This window comes from Corvus kubaryi, unplaced genomic scaffold (assembly GCF_017639235.1).
Source record: "Corvus kubaryi isolate FWS band 111438036 unplaced genomic scaffold, C.kubaryi_AGA036_p1.0 37421, whole genome shotgun sequence".
NCBI lineage: Eukaryota > Metazoa > Chordata > Aves > Passeriformes > Corvidae > Corvus > Corvus kubaryi.
In genome coordinates this window covers 5,527-24,306 of record NW_024581139.1, presented here as the reverse complement: position 1 = coordinate 24,306, position 18,780 = coordinate 5,527, and the positions used below count along the sequence as shown (strand labels likewise).

The following is an 18,780-nucleotide window of genomic DNA, read 5'->3' as shown; positions in this document are numbered from 1 at the left end:
AAGTTTATTAAGTGGATTCTTCTTAACTCTCCACACAGAAAAGTACTAATTTCATTATTTCAATGCTGCAACTTTGATGAAGTAAAGCCTCAGATTCTAACCACAGAGCTTTAAAAATAATTTACAGGAGATGTATACTTCACAAGTTTAAGTAATAAAAGTTTTGTTCTGCAACTGTGGTGTGGACAAAGATTTTTTAATTGAAATATGACATGGTATATACCCTTACATCTAATCAGTCTATCGATGCTTAGAATAAGGTATTGCAGGACAAGCAAGTTCAGTGTCCCGCTCATCCCCTGTACCACTGCCTGTGGCAACCATCCCAGAACTGTTCTTCAAAGGACGTAAGGAGAACTTAATCAGGGTCTCTGTGGATGGGCCTTTCAGTAAAGGGATGAGTGCTTCTTGAGCACTGCTGCCAGTCTTTGGCTCCTACAGCTGGAATGCAGAGACAGCCCCTCAGGACAGGAGAAGGCCTCGGTGGCTATCCCATGCTCATTTGGATAACTGGGAATTAGTCACAAGGCATGTATAAGTCAATGTGTGGGATAATATATGAATTATCAATTGTATTATCTCTTCCTACTCAGTGTATTTCCTTTGTATTTGAGGCAGAACATGACCACTCCCAGATTTCACCTCATGAATATTTCACTCCATTTTTCCTTCCTGCACTATTTGTGCCATTTATCTTGTCCTATATTCACTTTCTTTTTTCCCCTGCTTTTGGGAAAAGCATCTAATATCCCTGTAGCATTAGTTTTTCTTTGTTAATGTCAAAAAATGTTAATCCGTGAAGACTTGCTTCCTAGATAATGTTAATTCAGCTGCCAGTTTTATAATAGGATTATGCTTTCCAGGATTTAAAAATCCCACTTGTTAGCTACAAAACAGACTTCTACTAACAGCTATAAAATCTAATTTAATCCCTATTGGCATTAACTAAATAGCTGAGGTATAATTTCTGTCTAGCTGCACTTAACACCCTGCTATTGCCATAAATATATAAAATTCCCTTTGAAGTTATAAAAGAAACTGTTTGGTAGGATAAACAGGGTCTCGTGAGTCCAATCATATGTTATCTCCAAGGCATAACAAATGTTGTTTACATATTGTAAAGATTTTGTGGACAGCATATTTAAATAGATTCATCCATGTTTACATTTGCCCTTTTTCTCAAGAAAATGCATACTAAATTATGATCTGTAAATATTCCATTTAAAAATAATTGGTTAATGAGTGGAAGATTGGGTCTGTGAGAAATCAAAGCTTAAAATGTAACCAAATAACTTGACAAAGCTGGAAGAAAATACCAATTTGTTCAACATATCCCCTTTTAATGCACAATTGTATTGTGAAACCTTAGAAGATAAAGTTATCTTGAGTCTGGCATAGGAGCAGCTATTTTGAGGCAATCCACTAAGGGGCTAACAAGTAACAAGGAAGGAGGAAAGAATAAGCAAGCCATGGTTTATAATCATCCTAAAATGAACAGCCAGGATCTTTATAACCATTTTCTCCCAAATGAGGAACAACACAAGGATTTATGGTCTTCTGGAGCTCAGTGATCAAAATAAAGAAAAGTATTTAAAATTATTTTCTCCCAATCTTGAAATAACTGGTAAGTACATTGTTCTGGAGAGGGTAGCCCTACTGCACTGCAGTGAAAGAAGGATACCAAAAGAGCCATTACAGCGATCCACAGTAGGCAGCATTATGTTATGCAGGAGTTAAAGCAGCAATCTCAGAGCAACCAAGCTGCCTTAAAGATAGAAATTGTTAGTCAAACTCAGAAAACACCAGAATTTCATTTATGCTTTCAAAAAGATGCAAAGTGCTGATCAGACTCCACCATCAGCTTATCACTTCCCTTATTGATAGACAAAAAGGCAGTTCACATTGTGATATTATAGCCAAAAAGAAAGATGAACAACCTCAGCAAAGTAGCTGACATTAACATCCAAATCTATAGCAGGCTGGATTTGCAGATGTGTGCAGTTGTTTTTGGAGAGTTGTTCAATATACTTTGGACAGTACATTTAGATGTGCTAACAACTGCACATGCTCCATACAGATACAAAAACCGCTGCCAAAATAGCAACTTTGAAATGCAGCTGGATGTTTTGACTTGCCCGTAATGAAGAATAAATTTGGCAAGTTTTTCATTTCTTTGAAAAAGAATTTCTTGCTTGGAAGCCCAGACTCTGGGTATGGCAATGTGTAACCTAGGGATGCATTATTAGCTGTCATGCCCCTGGAGCCTACTGCATACTATGTAGCCAGGAGAGCTGGACAGGTTTAGATGGGAATAAGCAAATGCATGTAGTTTCTAATGTTCCACCCCTGTTTATCATAGCTTTTATGACAGGGACTAGAAAAATCCCAAGACTTGCATATTGTGTTCTATTCTGTATGGGACTGCACATTAGATTCATGGATCTGGATGCCCTCCATGATCAGTAAGCCAGAGATTTTGGGTATCAGCTTGTTCCATGAAAGAGTATTCTTTTGGTGTATAAAGCACAGCTTAATATACAGTCTTTCACAATTCGGAGAAGAAAGTAATTCACAGAATATGTAAAAACCAGGGCTTTAAGAAATCATAATCCATGTGTTTTGTCTTCTGTTGAACAGAGATAAATTGCTCCACTCTAAGTTAAAGGGATGTCATGGCATGGGTTTAGTTCATGGTGGAAATAAAAGGCTGGTTTTAGACAGTTCTACACTTATTTTGCAACTAGCACAGTTCACATGCCTTCAATTCAATATATGGTGGTGTATAGGGGGAAGAAACTCAAACTCCCTAAGGGCTTAATTCTGAGTTACTAATTTAGACACAAATGTCCTTAATTCATTGTGAAATGCGATTTGAATAAGGACAGCAGAATCCACAGCACCATCAGCATTGTGGACTCCTGGTCATACAATGGAAGGAAATGAGGCTTTTGCACAGGTACTGGTGGTTTAGTTACCACCACTGAGTGCTAGGATCCTTTTATCTGGTTTCTAGAAAAAGATATAGATGTTAAATATCATACATTCAGCTGACACCTGCCAAGCTTCCCAAGCCTAACTGTGACCACACACGTCCTCACCTTCATCTGCAACTTCATCTTCACCTTCATCTGCAATGTATATGGTTATGCTGTTTCTCCACCTGACATCAAAAATTCTTTTCTCTTGCCCAGCATCTCACCACATTTCCTTGTTTGCTACCTAATAACACTACAAAACCCCAAGTGAACAGGTAGTGTTCAAACAGTTTGGTAAAATAAACCACAGATTTTCCCATAATCTTCTGAGTATCTCTGAGTTTCTTTCTCCTCCTCAGTGGGACAGGTCCAGCTTTGATGGCACCAATGCATTGGGAAAAGTACCATGCATTTCCACCTTTCCTCCTCTACCTATCTTGTCCAAATCAGACCACAGGACCACTATACCACTGTGACCAAAGAGATACCTTGTAGACAAGGTTACCAAAGAGGGCAAGGGCTGTATTCTCTATGTGTCCTACCACTTTCTGGTCCATGTCTTTGTTAATGGGGTCTGTGGATTTCCTCAGTCTTCACTTGCCGCTCTGTTTTGGAAGCATGGGCCTTGCAATGAGGAAGGATAAGCAGGGTGGACTACTGGTTAGGAGCACAATGGAATCTTAGGTTCAAGACTAGGTTTTAAGATTAATTGCAATAGAAACCTGGATACACAAACACATTCCAACGCCTGCTCACTGCCAACAAAAAAAAGCAAAGGAGGCCTGGAGCAAATGGTGTTAAATGCTGTGACTGCAGTAGGGGCAGTACCTTTATGTTTTCCTCACCCCTGGTGCCATTGCAGCCCTGACAACACAACACAACACAACACAACAAAACACAACAAAACACAACAAAACACAACACAACGCAACGCAACACAACACAACACATGGCTTTGCATACAAAAAAAAGTGCCCAAATTTGATCCTACAGATTGTTTCTCAGCTACCATGTGAACTGAACTTTTTAATATTAGCTTGATTTTCTGTAGCACACTTGAAACAACATCTTCCTTCAAACTAAGAGCTAGATGCTCCATGGAGGAGCCAGGTCCTTCCTGCTACAAGAACAGATGAAATATTGAAAATTGGTCCAGAAATGTGTAGCAACACATTCTAGTCCTGCAGTTAGCCTTCAGTACCGAGGTGTGCTGATGTGCCTGCAGACAGTAAGCTACACATGAAGAACTGAACTACTGTGACTTACAAGTCCTACAAATATTAACTGTATGTTTTAAAATATTTTCCCAGGTCTATTAATGTATTCCTGTCTTCAATCCCTGTTAATATTGAGCCAAGACATTTTCCATAAGTTGCTAGACACCATTCTGTCAGCAGTAATAGTTATGTCAGTACATGTCCAAGTCAAACTTAATTGGATACATCTGAATCAGTGGAAAAGAAATAACTGGCAATTCAAAGGTTCTGCTCGAAAAGAAACATGCATTACTGAGCTCATTAAGAAGAAAATTGCTGAATATTGCGATCTCCTTATGAATCCTCAAATCTTTATGTAAGGAAGATGATTGGCTTGTAGAGTAAAACAATAGGAACAAAAACTTTTATTGTCACAGTCAGTACTCAGGAGTGGCAGTTCTTCCAGGACCATGGTGGGATTAATGAGGAAATGAAAACACTTTACAACTTTCATAAAAATGTATATTCATCAGAACTCTTCAAGGATCAAAAAGGCCTTGCAGAGTTTCACTGTACAGTTCAGCTTCCCTACAATAAACCAGAGAGACTTCTGGACTCCCCAATTCCTACAGAAGAAATTTCCCATGCTACTCAGACTTTTAATAATGGCAAGCCACTGGGGAAAGCAGCATTCCCATTTTAATTTTGTGCATCTTTTGAAGAGAAGTCACCCTACTATGCGCCTGTGTACATTTAATCATTCTCTACACACTTTATCAGCAAGCCTTCTCCCTGTAGGAGGAATACAATTAGGTACAGTACTAATTTATTATAAATAAAGCAAAGACCTGGTAAAATAACCTAGTTATCAATGTTTCATGCAACTGTGCCTATGAAGTACTAGCTAACAGCTTCGCTATGAGCCTAGAGAAATACCTGCAGCATTGATAAATCCTAACCAACACGGCTTTATTAAAAAAAAAAAAAAAGAAATTATCATCATATAATACAGGAAAACTGTTGGTTTTAATTGAAGTAACTAGAGATTTATGAAAACCAACTGGAGCTTTCTTCCACTAATACTAAAAATGCTTCAATAAGATCAATAAGGAAATGCATCTCAACAAATAAGGCCTTGATTTTTTTTTTTTGTATACCATGCCGACCCATTTTATGTATTTATCTCCACCCCCGAATTTAGTTGAAGTGTTGTTTTATATGCAAGAGCCTCTTCTCATCAATGACAGGAATAAAAAGGTCAGAAGGTCTCAGATTAAGGGAAAAATGGTAGGCAAGGATGCCCTCTCTCTGGCGTGCTGTTTGTTCTGACCCCAGGATCAGATCACTAGAGAGATGGAGGAGGCATTCTCACAGGGAGAAATCTCCATAAAATCAGCATGTTTGCAGATGATCTGCTCTTAACCATAATGAACTCAGACTTATCTCTTACATATGTGTTATTCATAATGGAACACTTTGAAAAGTGGTTGGGCTTTAATACTATTTTTTGAAACAGTCAATTCAATAGAATGAACTGATTTTTCCCTCTTCCATGATACAGCACAATGGTCTTTTAAGTGGCTCCAAGATATCAGGTAGGAACACATTTATGCTATGATTCTAAGAGGACATGCTGCACATTAGCAAAATAGGTCCTTCCCTATACCTCCTCTTAACACAGCCAAACTTCCCCTCACTGCTGAGGAAAGTGGGGAGAACAGGAGAGGTTCAGGAGCCACCACTTCCCCTCTTGAGGAAGGGACAGGGGAAAGCACAGAGCTGAGGCTTCCTCTTCCCCAGCTTCTCTTGCTCAAGTGCTGGAGGAGAGGGCAACTTTTTTTCTAAAAGAGACAAAGAGATATAATGATGATTCACATTAAATAGGGCTTAGGAGCTTAAACTCTAATCAGTCTGACATAATTTTACAGTGCAGCCCTGAATATCAATAATTTTTTATTGGGTGAATGAGGTCTATATAGTTCCTGAGGAACAACAATAAAATTTCCTATTTCCAAGTGTTTTATGTTAGAGGAGTGCACAGACGTTTCTCAGCCATATGTACACTCCAAGGGATTGCTTTTACACCTCTGATACAAAAAAAACCATGAGCAGAGGGAACACGGGGCTTTGTTTTGATTCTTAATTATAACACTGGCGTTCCCCATGGAAAGAAAAGGCCAAATTCTCGCACTTTCAAAATTTGCCTGAGAGAATTTTCAAAGGTCATCTTTGGCAGGAGGGACTGTGCCCTGCCTGGCCTGATGGTACACTAAAGGGAGCTGCAGAGCATACCGTATAACCCAGTTCTTCAAAACCACCCTGCAGACCACAAACAAGATAAAGCCACGAATACCATTGGTTTGGAGGCATCAAAATCCTTCAAAACTCTTGCCAAGGATTGAGAAAGAGATATAAACACTACAGTAGCAACCCCAACTGTTCTCTTGCTAGGCTGACCTGGCAGCTAACACCTCCTGGATGCTCTGAAGAACAGCATGACCAAGACAGGAACCTGCTGGAAAAAATGCAGTTCTAGAAAACTCTCTTGTAAGGGTGGTAACCTTGCATAACCCATGGGAACAAACTACAAAATCTCAGCTCACTATGCTCCTGGAAAATGAACGCACTGACATGGAAATATTCCTTACTCCAACAGGAAGAGAAAACTTTTCCACCTGATAATAGGTCCACCTGACCTACAAGCACAGTGAGTAATGCAGCTCTAGAGAGGAAAGCTATAGCAGGGACTGCTGGCTTGGCTGAGAGCCCTTGAGACAGCTCAGCTCCTACACAGAGATCTTTCAATTTCATAAGATGCAATTCAGCTTGCTGGCTTTTTATGAATCATACAAGCATATCAATGCAGCCATTTTAAAAACCTTTTTATTTCTTACAATCAAAATGAAGGCATATTCAGACCTTTTCCTGTGAAGAGCTGAAATAGATATAGGCTATTTTTGTCTCTAAGAGTGTGATACATTTGCGACATATCAACACTGCAATCTGTATTATTTCTAATTTTATATTTTTAGAATTTTTATTTGAACTGTTCACTTTAAAATATCACCAAGCCTGTAATTCTGAGTGATATCTTTAAAATGTATAACAACACTTGAGAAACTTTACATATACATCAGTGGTGAAGAAATCCTATCTTCATCTCTGAATAGTATCTCAGGGAAGGTAACTTCCCTTTACTACTATTCAATTCTTCCCACAACCAAAACTTAAATTTCTGTTGTAGAAATTCCCTATGTCTTACAGAGTCAGAAACCTGGAGAGGCAGCTTACAGTCTACATCATGTGACACTATGCATTTGAACCTCTAAAAACAGCATGTGGATCCCCAACCAGGATTTGAGAACAGCATGACTTGTAGGGTATGTTCAGCAAGACTAAAGCTACCTTTGTAAAAGAAATCTTCCACAACACCAGCATATTTCCTATCACCTTTCCTATTCTGAATTTTTGAAGACCTCCTACCTCTCTGTCTGGTACCAAAGGTGTCGCAAAAGCCCCTGTGCTACTCATACCAGGATCAGGTCTAACCCTACTTTCAGGGTTAGTACTCAGCACACTATAACTTTGCTTTTTAGCCATTTCTTCCCACTGGTTGTCCTCAAAAAATTCACTGAAAAATTGTCTCCTTGTGAATGCTGTGAGGTTTCTTCTGTTTTTCTGATTCAGTCAAAATACCAGCTAGAAAATAAGATTGAAAAGAAGGAGAAGGAGATGACACCTGAAGTTGTGGCCAGGGCTGTAACTCTTGAAGGTAAGAAATGCAGGCACTGAAATGGTAAGGAGATTATGGTATGGCTATGGGTTCCCCTCTTCTGGTGCTCTCTGTGAGCCATTAGAAAACATAATCGTGAGGGTAAGGCACAGGGGAGAAAATATTTCAAAACTTCATTGAGAGAAAATATTGCAAAGAAAATAGTTAAATATTTTTATTTTATGCCTGCAGCTTCAAAAGCTGCTACTGCAACCAAATGAAGTTTTGCAAATGTTAGCAGTTTCAGTAATAAGAAGCTCATCCTCCTCGTTTCCTTCTGAATGAGCAACCAAATAGAGCTGCTGACATTCCAGATTATTGATCTCCCAAATTTTAACTTAAACCTAATATAAACCACACAGCGGCTTGTTAAAATAGACCCATTAGATGTGGTTCAAACTTGCTGCTTGGACTTGATGCAAATTAAAATCTGTAGAGAGGTAAGTTTGGCCTAAGGCACTGCAAACCTTCAGTCAGGTCCTGGTTTTCCCCAAATTCAACATTTCTGCAGCAGTTTGAAGGAAGTCCATAAGTAGCATTTTAAGTAATATAAGACACAGCAATAAATAGTCAAATTCATCAGTACTATTTAAGAATAATGAATAAAGGACAGGCTCAGTGTTGCTGTTTCCTAGAGGACTTTTTTTCTCCCTCAATTTGAAATGACCCATTTGCAATGGGCCACTGAACACTGTACTTCAATGCATGTTCTTGACATATCTTTCACACAAAGTCCCCAAACACCTCATAAACATTAATAAACAAAGCTGCAAGAGCAATAATAATTTCAGCTTCACATTCATAGAACCTAAGACTCAAAATCTTCCTGAGTATCTGTGGCAGATCTAAAAATGAAATTCAAACTTCTGATCACTTTGAATTAGGCTTCTCTACTAAATCATGCAATCACACAGTCTAATTCAGGTTGGAAGAGATCTCAGGAGACCACCTCATCCATCTGCCTCCTCAAAGCAGCACTAACTACTGCTCTACACCAGGCTGATCACAGCTTCATCCAGCCAAGGCTTGAATACCCTCAGGGAGGGAGGATACACCACCAATGGACAATCTCTTCCAGTCTCAGACCACCTGCATGGGCAAGACATTTTTCCCTTGTCTCCAGTCAGCATCTCCCCTCATGCAACCTGTGCCCAGTTTTTTTCCTTGCCCCATTTCTGAGCTCCTCTGAGAAGAGTCTGGCTCTGCACCATTCAGCTGCCCTCAGGAAGCAAAGTCTCCACCAAGACCCAACTCAGTCATCTCATCTGCGGGTTGAACAAACTCAGCTCCTCAGCCTCTCCTCCTGTGCCATGACCAGCCTGATGGCCCTTCTGGGCTCCTTTCTTGTCCTGGGATCCACAGCTTGGCACGGGCACTCCAGAAAGAGACTGTCAAATTCAAGTGGAGGGGAAGGACCTGTTCCCTGACCTGCTGGGTGCAGCTGTGCCAGAGCAGCTCTGGGGGTGGTTGGCCACCTTTGCTGCAAGGACACACCACTGACCCTGTGCAGCTTGTTGTACAACAGCACCAGGGCCTTTTTGGCAGAGGTGCCTTTCTCCAGGCTTCAGGAACATTCCCTAGCCTTGACCTTTCAGTGATGACAGACAGCAGCTTCATGATGACACAAGACAACTCCCTCAGAGGCCTCCAGTGTGTCCTATCTGGTCCCATAGACCAGCTTATTTTAAAAGACCCTAATTCGATGCTCCTCTACTGTGACTGCTCCCTCCCTCCCCCAAGTTTTGCTTCTAGGCCTGAGACTGAGCAGACTGACAGTAAAGCCTGAAGTGTCATGGAGCAGTGCATCCATTTGACTGGTTTTCCTTCTTCATTTTCACTGCTGATACACTTGTAGCAGCCATTCTTGCTGTCCTGCTCATCCCTCACCAGTGTTGATTCCAGACAAGCTCTGAACTTCCTCACTGTGCTCCTACAAGCCTGGACCACACTTTTGTGTTGCTTCTTGGTAGCTTATCCCCACTTCTACCTCCTGTCTGCTTTCTGTTTGCATTTAAGCTCAGGCAGGGGCTCATCTGTCATCTCAAGTTTCTATTACCAATTTTCCCCCTAATTTCTTTGAAATCTTATACCCAGTGGCACAACTTCACTTCACTAGAGGTAGAATTTTACCACCCTTGAGAAATTACTACTGTCTACTTTGTCATCTTGATCACAAAATTTTGTTTTTCTGTCATTGTTTATTACAAATAAATGCTTATGCTATAAATTATTTGATATAATTAAGCTGCACCTAAAAATATTTCAGTTTGGTACACAACTACACAACTACAATCTTGTATAATCTTACAGCAGCAGCCTCTGAAATATGATGAAACAATACTAATTCACCGTGACAGGAGATATAATCTTAGTCTTTCAACACAGAATTTTAGCAACTGAGAAATGCTTTCCAATCATCTTCAGCAGCACACAGGAACATCCAGCAGTGCTATTTTCACTTTTCCAAATTAAAATAGGTACATGCAAACTCCGTAAAGTTTTTCCTTTCCAACATACCTGTAAAGAGCTGAAAGTTAAAGAGAGCACTATCAAAGAGAACCCTTCTGGAAAGCATTAACTCAGAAAAAAAAGGAAAGAATAAAATTTGATCTGCATTTTTGAAAGGACATGGGAAAATTTTCAAGTCTGTTTTCCTAACTTTCTGGACAAGACATTTATACTCAAACCATAAACACTGCTTGCTGTAGTTTGAAGCACTGAGACAGAGTTAGGAAAATAAACAAATATGAAAATGATGTGACAGCAAACTTATATTCCTGCTGAGAAATAGCTTTCACTAGGAAAAATTGACACCAATTTCTTGTATACATTGTTTAAGATGGCTGACTTGGCAGTTATATTTAAGGTTGGACTCAGTGATCTTAAAGGTCTTTTCCAACCTAAATGATTCTATGGTTCTAAGATGTGGAACATAATAAAATGGTTACTTTCATATATTAAAAAAAAAAAATCTTGCAAGCGAAACTTGCTAGATCATTCTCTCTTTTTTCACAGTTTAATGTTAACAAAAACTTGGCACAAGTACTTGACACATCTACATCTATCTCCCACTCTCCTCTCCATCTCTGTTCCAAACGCTGATATGATCTAACTTCTCCTTCCTTGAGAAACACCCCTAACAGCATTTTCCCCCAAAATTTCAAGAGGTATGTCTTTCCAAGCACCCCAAGGCTCAAATCCAAGCTCACACTGTTTTGCTCACAATCTGAAGATGCTTTTGTTTCAACAACAAACCGCCCACCTGGTGATTCTGAACTAACGCTTCCTTTCCCACTTCTCTTCTTACACTCTGTTTCTTCCTCTTCCCCAAGAAATGTATTGCAATAATAACAGTATCTCCCACTCTTCTGTGATGACAGCTTATGCCCAGTTCTGTCTTCCTGCAAAACTCCCCCCTCACTTACTCACACAGATCTCTTTGAATTCTGGGTAACCAGATTTTCCCAACGCCTTCACAAAGCCTATCACTGTGACATTATTTTCTGTATCTTAAGACTTATCTTTGTCTTTCTGGTTGTCACTTCCCCAAGGCAAAGGCAGTGTTTTTCCACAAGTTCTCTTTAGTGCTGATTATATCACACAGATAATTTTTAATTACCTTTCTGTTCAGAGCCACACCATCTTCACAGTCCAACACTGCACAATCTACATTTAGTGATGGGATTTTTCTTATCTTCTTTTCATCATCTGCAGGTACATACAGCACAGCCCGTCTGGGAACATACTTGTGTGATGATGTAAGGCGATAACTAAGCCTAGGAACACCAGCTGGCAGAGGAGAATCCACCCTGTAAAGGATATTGTTGAAATTAGACTATTGGCTACAACGCTGTAACTAATACTCGACTATATTTTAAAAGCAAAACATTCATACCTAGATAGTGGCTGGTTTTGGGCTATTTATGTATTTTTTTCCCTTTGGAAGAGCCAAATTAGGGGAGATATCAGTATTACAGTTAATTACAATATAAAACTCCAAACCCACTGTGTTCAATAGAAGTTGCAAACTTAAACAATTGTAACTGATGACCTGCCAGGGCTGAGGTTTATCCATGCAGCCTTAATTACACTGCCCGTTCTGGGTGCTACGGCAAGTATGAAATACAGCAGGGTGGTGGTTGGTTTTTTCCCTGTCATAGCACTCCTCTGTAGGATGCAGACTGTGCTGGGAATGGATCAGGATTGCTTTGGGGAGGAGGCTGCTATCTGCCATGTTTCCTCCAGGAGCTGGATGTCATGCTGTGAATGAAGCAGGGGTGTTGGTTAAAACAAACACAGGTTTGTGAAGCTCATTTTGCAACCTTAGCATTATATCAACACATGTATTTGCATGCAAATTTTAAATAAGCAAGATGGATGGAGGGGGAAATGAAGAAAACAGGATGAGAACTCCATGTAGTGTGTAACCCCACTACTCTCTTCAGACCTTCAGATCCACAGCACAGACTTCCATTGACAGAGCTCAAAACCCCACCAGCATCATTAGCAGGTTTTTGGCTGTGGTGTCTTTTAAAATTTGTAAATGCTTTGTGCACCACACTTCAGTGCAGGTGTGAGCCTTTGGTGCCACATGGCTTAAGTGGTTAACATCCCCGTGGCCTGTAGGTGTGAGGTCTGTGGCAGTCTCCACCACATGCTGACATTCCTGGTGAGGTCCCAGCTGACCTGCTCCAGGCAGGAGCTCGGTTAGTGTACTTGGAGGCTGTGGGACTGCCAGAGGAGGCGTCTCTTGAATGCTGTGGGGAGCTTGCTTTGCTCCATAATTACAAGCACAGAGAAATAAGTTACACAGAGAGCCACTGTGTCTCTTGGCCTTCCAAAAAAAACCCCTTGCCTGCTCCTGTTCCTCCCCACTTCATGCTGTACCTCCCAGGTCTATTCTGCTACATCAAAGATGAGGACAAAATAATACAATTTACCTTCATACTCAGCAGAAGGCACTTACACCACAAAATAATCCTACCATATAACACCATTATGCATTATCATGTATATTACTCAGCACTTTGAATAATGCAAAGCTTTCCTAGCACCATGCTGAACACGTCATTATGCCATCATATCAGGGACCCATGCGTTTTCCTATGCCCCTCTTAATAATGCTTCCCAAGTTGCTAGACTTGGATCACACATGGCTACACACACATGTGGGTTTTCTTCAAAGCAAACATGACTAACGCTCTCAAATGCTTGGAAATGAGTTCAGTCAATCTAAATCAGAGCCAATGTGGTATGTCACTGACAGACTGCTGTAATACTTGCATTTCTAAGCTGAATCTGTTGAAGATCCCTCTCTTCCCCTAGAGTGTGCACCCTAAAAGCTGAATATAAGACTTGGGTTAAAAATATGAAGAAAACTTTTATTGCATTTTACCTCAGTAAAGTAAATTGAAAAGGAAAACTATTCCATCATCTCCTCTGCTGCATCTCTGCAGATCCTGTGTGGACCTACTTTAAGAGCCTACAAAAACCACTGCCAGACTCTTCTTTGCAACATGCCTGGTAATGCTTAATTCAGTTTAAGAAATGGGACAGCTTGGCAGTAAATAGAAATTATTTTATTATAAGTGCCAGTGTTAGCCTTGTTAATAACAGCAACACCTTCAAGACTCAGGTGGTGGAGGTCCTATCAACACCTGGAGACATGCAACTGAGATCCGCTGAGTCCCTCCAAACTATTCTCCTTGTGTCTCTCTCACAAACTACTGCATGTTCCCTGCTTCAGGCTGAAGTGGGGATGGTAACAGAACTTGTGGCAACTCAAGTGGCTGCTAGATAAATCCACTTAATCTCATTTTCTTCCAGTAGGACACTTTGGGAGAGCAAGGACGAGGTGGAAGAGTGGTTTATCTCAAATAGGAAGAGGAGGATCTTTTTTCAGTGTGACACAGAGGTCAGTAAAGAAGTCTGCAGTCCTTCCCTAAACATATATGAGGGAACAAAAGTGATTAGTTTCTATTCTCTTTCTCTGATGGCTTCAGCCTTGTGGTTCCCAAGGGCACAAAGGAGTCAAAGAGCTCAGCCTATTAATAGTTAACTCCAGCCTAGAGCCAAGCAGCCCCTGAAGCACCCTTAATGACTGCCTCTCACCAACCCTCCAACCCGCCAGAAACCTGATAGACGTGGCTAACACCATAATCTCAGAGCATGCTGAGATGAGATGTATCTCCTGTCACATGTTTCCCGGGATTTCTTCTGGGCTGTCATCAAACCAAGGGCTGTTTGACCAGCCGTTTTCCCTCTCACTGCTGCAAGCCCCATGAAGGCAGCCCTGCTCTGCCTACCACACACAATGGCGTATAGTGTTGTGTAGGTGAAAGCATCATTACCTGCAGACCAGATTAGTCCGGTGCACCATTCAGGTCTATGAACGTGTGTTTATATGGAGGAGCAGTACAGCTTCCTCAGCAGACCACATGACTCCAAAGAAGTGATAGACTTAATCCATTAAAACACCATCACTTAACAGGCTTAATGCTGGAAATGCTATTGCCTGGTGACCATTGCTATCTCCTCCTCAGCTAAACAACTTTGTAATCACATGGGCTCAAACAACAGGTTTCTCAGGACACAAATAATTATAAAAAATATACTGTCTGTGTGTCGAATTATTAGTTTTATGGGCTATTTTAGCAAGTTGAAGAAGAAATATTTTTTTCACACGATAGGGCCAGAAAAAAAAATGTACAGGAGGAGCTGGTGTCAGTGGACCAACACAGAATCCTTCTCCTTTCAAAACAAAGAGTTCTAGAAATATTCATGTACAGTAAGAGTTTTCAACAAGTATCTTTAGGTATGACTGCAGTAAATGTTATCACAGTTTAATTCTTTGACATATATTCTTAAATCATCACTGTGCATTCTCCTTGCAAAGTCATATTTTATGTTCTACAATAAAATGAAAAGTAGAGGAAGACATGGATTTATTAATAAACCCATTTTTCTATAGACTTATTTAAAACAGTGGCAAGGCTTGGGGTGCTCTGTATATGAGCAGTTAGCTACTCTGGTAGGAAACACTATCCCGATTATCTTGACTTCTGTTATTTTGATAGAATAAAAAAATCCCCAGCAGTTGCTTTTTTAGGACAAAAAACCCACACAGCACTGCAGTCTCGATTATACTGTTAACCCTGTGCCACAAAGAGGAGGAAAATCTTACATATGTTTCCTGGCTCCAAGTATTTTAATGATTCAAACTAAGCTTGACTATGCTTTAAACTAAACACATGGACAAAAGCCAAGTGAATTTGCTAAGACAATGTTTCTTCCTTTAAGCACTGTAAGTTAAAACAAGGACTAGGCTATTGGGTAATGCTCATTAAATTGTTTTACAGCAGCATATTTTCATTCATAGCATCTAGCAGCATGCTGAGTGCTCTTGGGTCTTGGAAATAAAACTAAATTTCTTCAGCAAACATAACACTCTACTAAAGTCTTCATCAAAAATGTAAAAGTAGCTGGCAAGTTAAAGTTACTCATGGTCCTCTGAGAACAATTTCACCCAAGAGTGAATAGTTCATCCTCAGGAAGGAGAAAAGAAAACCTATTTGACTACTAAGAGACACTGCAGTTTGCAATGGCAGCCATACAGTGTGACTGCGAACAGTGAAATTACCCCAAATTATGCAAATTTCCCTGCTGTAAACTGCATTTTCACATTCCAGCATTGCTCATACTCATACACATACTTAACTGCACACACCTGTGCAGTCTCATTGGAGCCAACAACATATAGCTCACAAAGTAAAGCACTCGCACAAGTCATTTCCAGCACTTTAACCTGTGCCTCTGTTCTGTTTATTTGCCAAATCAAATCACCCCTGGAAGATCTGCCAAACACATAGAACAATATTCATTGCTCAGTAAGCCAAATCTTTCCTTCTACAGTCCTTGGCATAGTGTTGGCAAAGTGTTTGCAAAGAGCGTTTTTAGACATTTCACTAAAACTGTTAAAAAATCTGGATAATTTCCACAACATGTATTTTTGACCCCTGTGCACGTAACTGCATACCATGATATCTGTGGAGCTGTGTAAGAAGGACAGAAATGATCCAAGACCCATGACACCCCCTGAATGAGACCCAGCTAATGCAGCAAAACCTCCTACAAATTATTTCTGCAATATGTGCAGAAAAACCCCACTCCAGAGAAAACATAATGGTTTTCCTGTGTTGAATTTACCGGGGAGTGGCACACCACCGCACACAAATAATCTGCCAAAAACAAAGGAAACTTCTACGGAATTACAAAGCCCCGCAATTTGCATAGTAATTCTTTCTAATTAAGAAAAGAAGATACAAGTTGTTTGTTATAAACATCAGCAGGCCCTGTGCAAATACGAAGGGCTCGCAGCCGCGCTGAGTATTTGTCGAATCAAAGCGACTCGCTGGAGAGTTTTATTGGTACAGCTGCAGCGCATGCATTTTATCACACATGCTAATAATCCTGGTTATGGCACTAACATTTTAATCATTTGTTCTCTGGGCTTGTTTCTCAAACAATTAGCACTAATGAATAGCCAAAATACCTCGGATCATATATGTCTAATTGCAGTCAAGAGCGGTTATTGTCCGCATGTACATTTCAATTCACCTCTGGGGATAATGTTTGTTAATTGTATTTCTTTATATAGCAAGTGAAAAAAGGCTGTTCACTCAAAAAGGGACTAAGTGTTCTCTTCTTTCCCTTTGTTCCCACAAGAAGCTAAAGTCACTTCAAGAGGCACTTAATCCCATCATCCATGGTTACAATTGCCTTACAGCATCAATCAAAAAGAATCTGAAGTAAAATGATGCAGCTATATTGTGTAATTAAAAGCAATTCAGGTAGTTATTGCTTGGGGCATTTTCCAGGTCCAAATACTTAAAATGGCACTGTGGGGATTCTAAATACTGTAGTGTTTTAAATTTGGTGAACTACAATATCTCACAGAGAAAAGGAAGGAATATGCAAAAAAAAAAATCTCCTAGTGTGTATTGTAAAGCGAAAGAAAAGAGGAGGAACAGCTAATGTTTGAAGTGACAAAATCTACAAGTCTCCATATAAAAGGAAAATAAAAATATCAAGAAGAGAGAAAAGGGAAGGAAAAAGAAAAGGATGGCAGTTTTCAAGGAAAAAAAATTCCTCCTAATTGTTAAAAAGTTAACATGTGAAAAAATGTTAACATTTCCTCGAATGGAAAACAAAAGCTCATGTCACAAGCTTTACCATCAGAATACAGGTCCCCAAAATCTTAGTGCTCTCCTAATGGAAATAAATCCGGGTAAACCAAGCAGCTCTTCTTTGGGGAAAAAAAAGAAAAATACTTAGATTAAAAGTGAAGAGCTATGATATTTACTTTTGAATAAAATGTAAGGGAAGGAACTTTACATAACAGCTGCCACTAACCCTGATCCAATTATGCTGAAATTAAAACTGGGGGGTTATCAACATACCAAACAGTCAGCTTTACATTTTGATTTCTTCCTTTGTTCCAGACTCAGTACGGTCATTTCCCTGACCCTCAAAAAACTAATTAAGAAACCCCCCAAACCTAAGTCCTTGTCAGGGCAGGCAGAAGCCACCAGCTCTCACGGTTTGAGATCTCTTGACAAGCAGTTTTCTTTACCAGGAGAGGCTTTGTCTGATTTTAAACTTCCCACCATAAGGCTGGTATTATCTCGCACAGATGTAACGTGAAGATTAATTTCCCTGAAACTGATGGAAGACATAAAGGTATAAAATTGGCCCCCCAAAAGTGTGAAGAAGGTGAAAGAATAAACCCTAACGCTTCCACAGCATCCTAAGGGAGACAGGCGGTCTGCACCCAGCTGTGGGGACTGAGCATGGTGAGTTGAAGAAGCACTCACAAAAACTCAGTGAATTAAGAAATTTAACCCCCGTAACAACCAGCTTTGGATATCAAAAGGGACAGATTGGAGGGGGTTGCTCCTGAGAGCGCTTGCCTGCTGGAAAAACTGTTGCGGGGAGAAATGAAAAGGGGACTTCCAAGTGACCTTTCACAAGCACTCACTCCAACTGATCAGGACACATTGCATTATAGCCAAAAAACAGAAGTGAACCAAATGGGGAAGGAGAGCCCCACTGATCAAAAAAAATCATGATGCAGAGAACTGTGAGTGGAAATGAAAACTAAGCACCAAATCCAAAGTTGCTGGAAAGTCGTTTTAGGAAAATATGTGTCTTCATCTGCTATTTATAATTTTTTCCTATCTCCAGTAAATCAATGTAAGTCATATAACTGGACGCTAGAGAAAAGATTGAATACAAACCAGGCTCTTACTGGCAAAGGCTTAAAATCATGGACCCCTAAGCCATAAAATGATAAAGGGCTATCATAGGTTAAATAGTTAACCAAACTTTCTCCTCCCACCAGCACTAAATTAAAAAAAAAAAAAAAAGACCTTTTATTTACCCCACCATGTTCTTTCAACTACATTTGACCCTGTTGTTTTGGTTCACTCTGAGCTCCATCATGCCTTAAATTGCTTTGACTGAAGATCAGGCATTTTTTTTCTTCTCAATTCAAAATGGCCAAATTAGACAGCGAGGATAAAAATAAAAGGACCACTGGCTTCTCATATTACTAACCTCTCCTGTTTTCAGGACAGCAAAAATAGTCTGTTTGTGAGGAAGAGGAGAGGGCTACGATTCTTTGACTTAATAAGTGAATTTTAAAAGAGATTTAAATAATGGCTCAGGGTGACAAGGGCTGCTGCTTCCTACTAATGGCAACAGGCTGCTTCTCTTGGGCAGCCTGTGTGTGTGTGTGTGTGTGTGTGTGTGTTTGCTATCATCCAAGGTTAATTGGCGT

The 18,780-nt window shown here is 40.1% G+C and overlaps 1 long non-coding RNA gene across 1 annotated transcript; it reads right to left on the bottom strand.

Annotated features, from left to right (window-relative positions):
- Nucleotides 1-800: 800 nt before the first annotated feature.
- LOC121672101 lies at nt 801-12,197 on the bottom strand. Its single transcript, XR_006018769.1, has 3 exons — nt 11,563-12,197; nt 6,713-6,715; nt 801-811 (listed from the first exon to the last, which is right to left on the bottom strand). It is a non-coding gene; the product is annotated as an uncharacterized LOC121672101 (long non-coding RNA).
- Between the last annotated feature and the right edge of the window lie 6,583 nt (nt 12,198-18,780).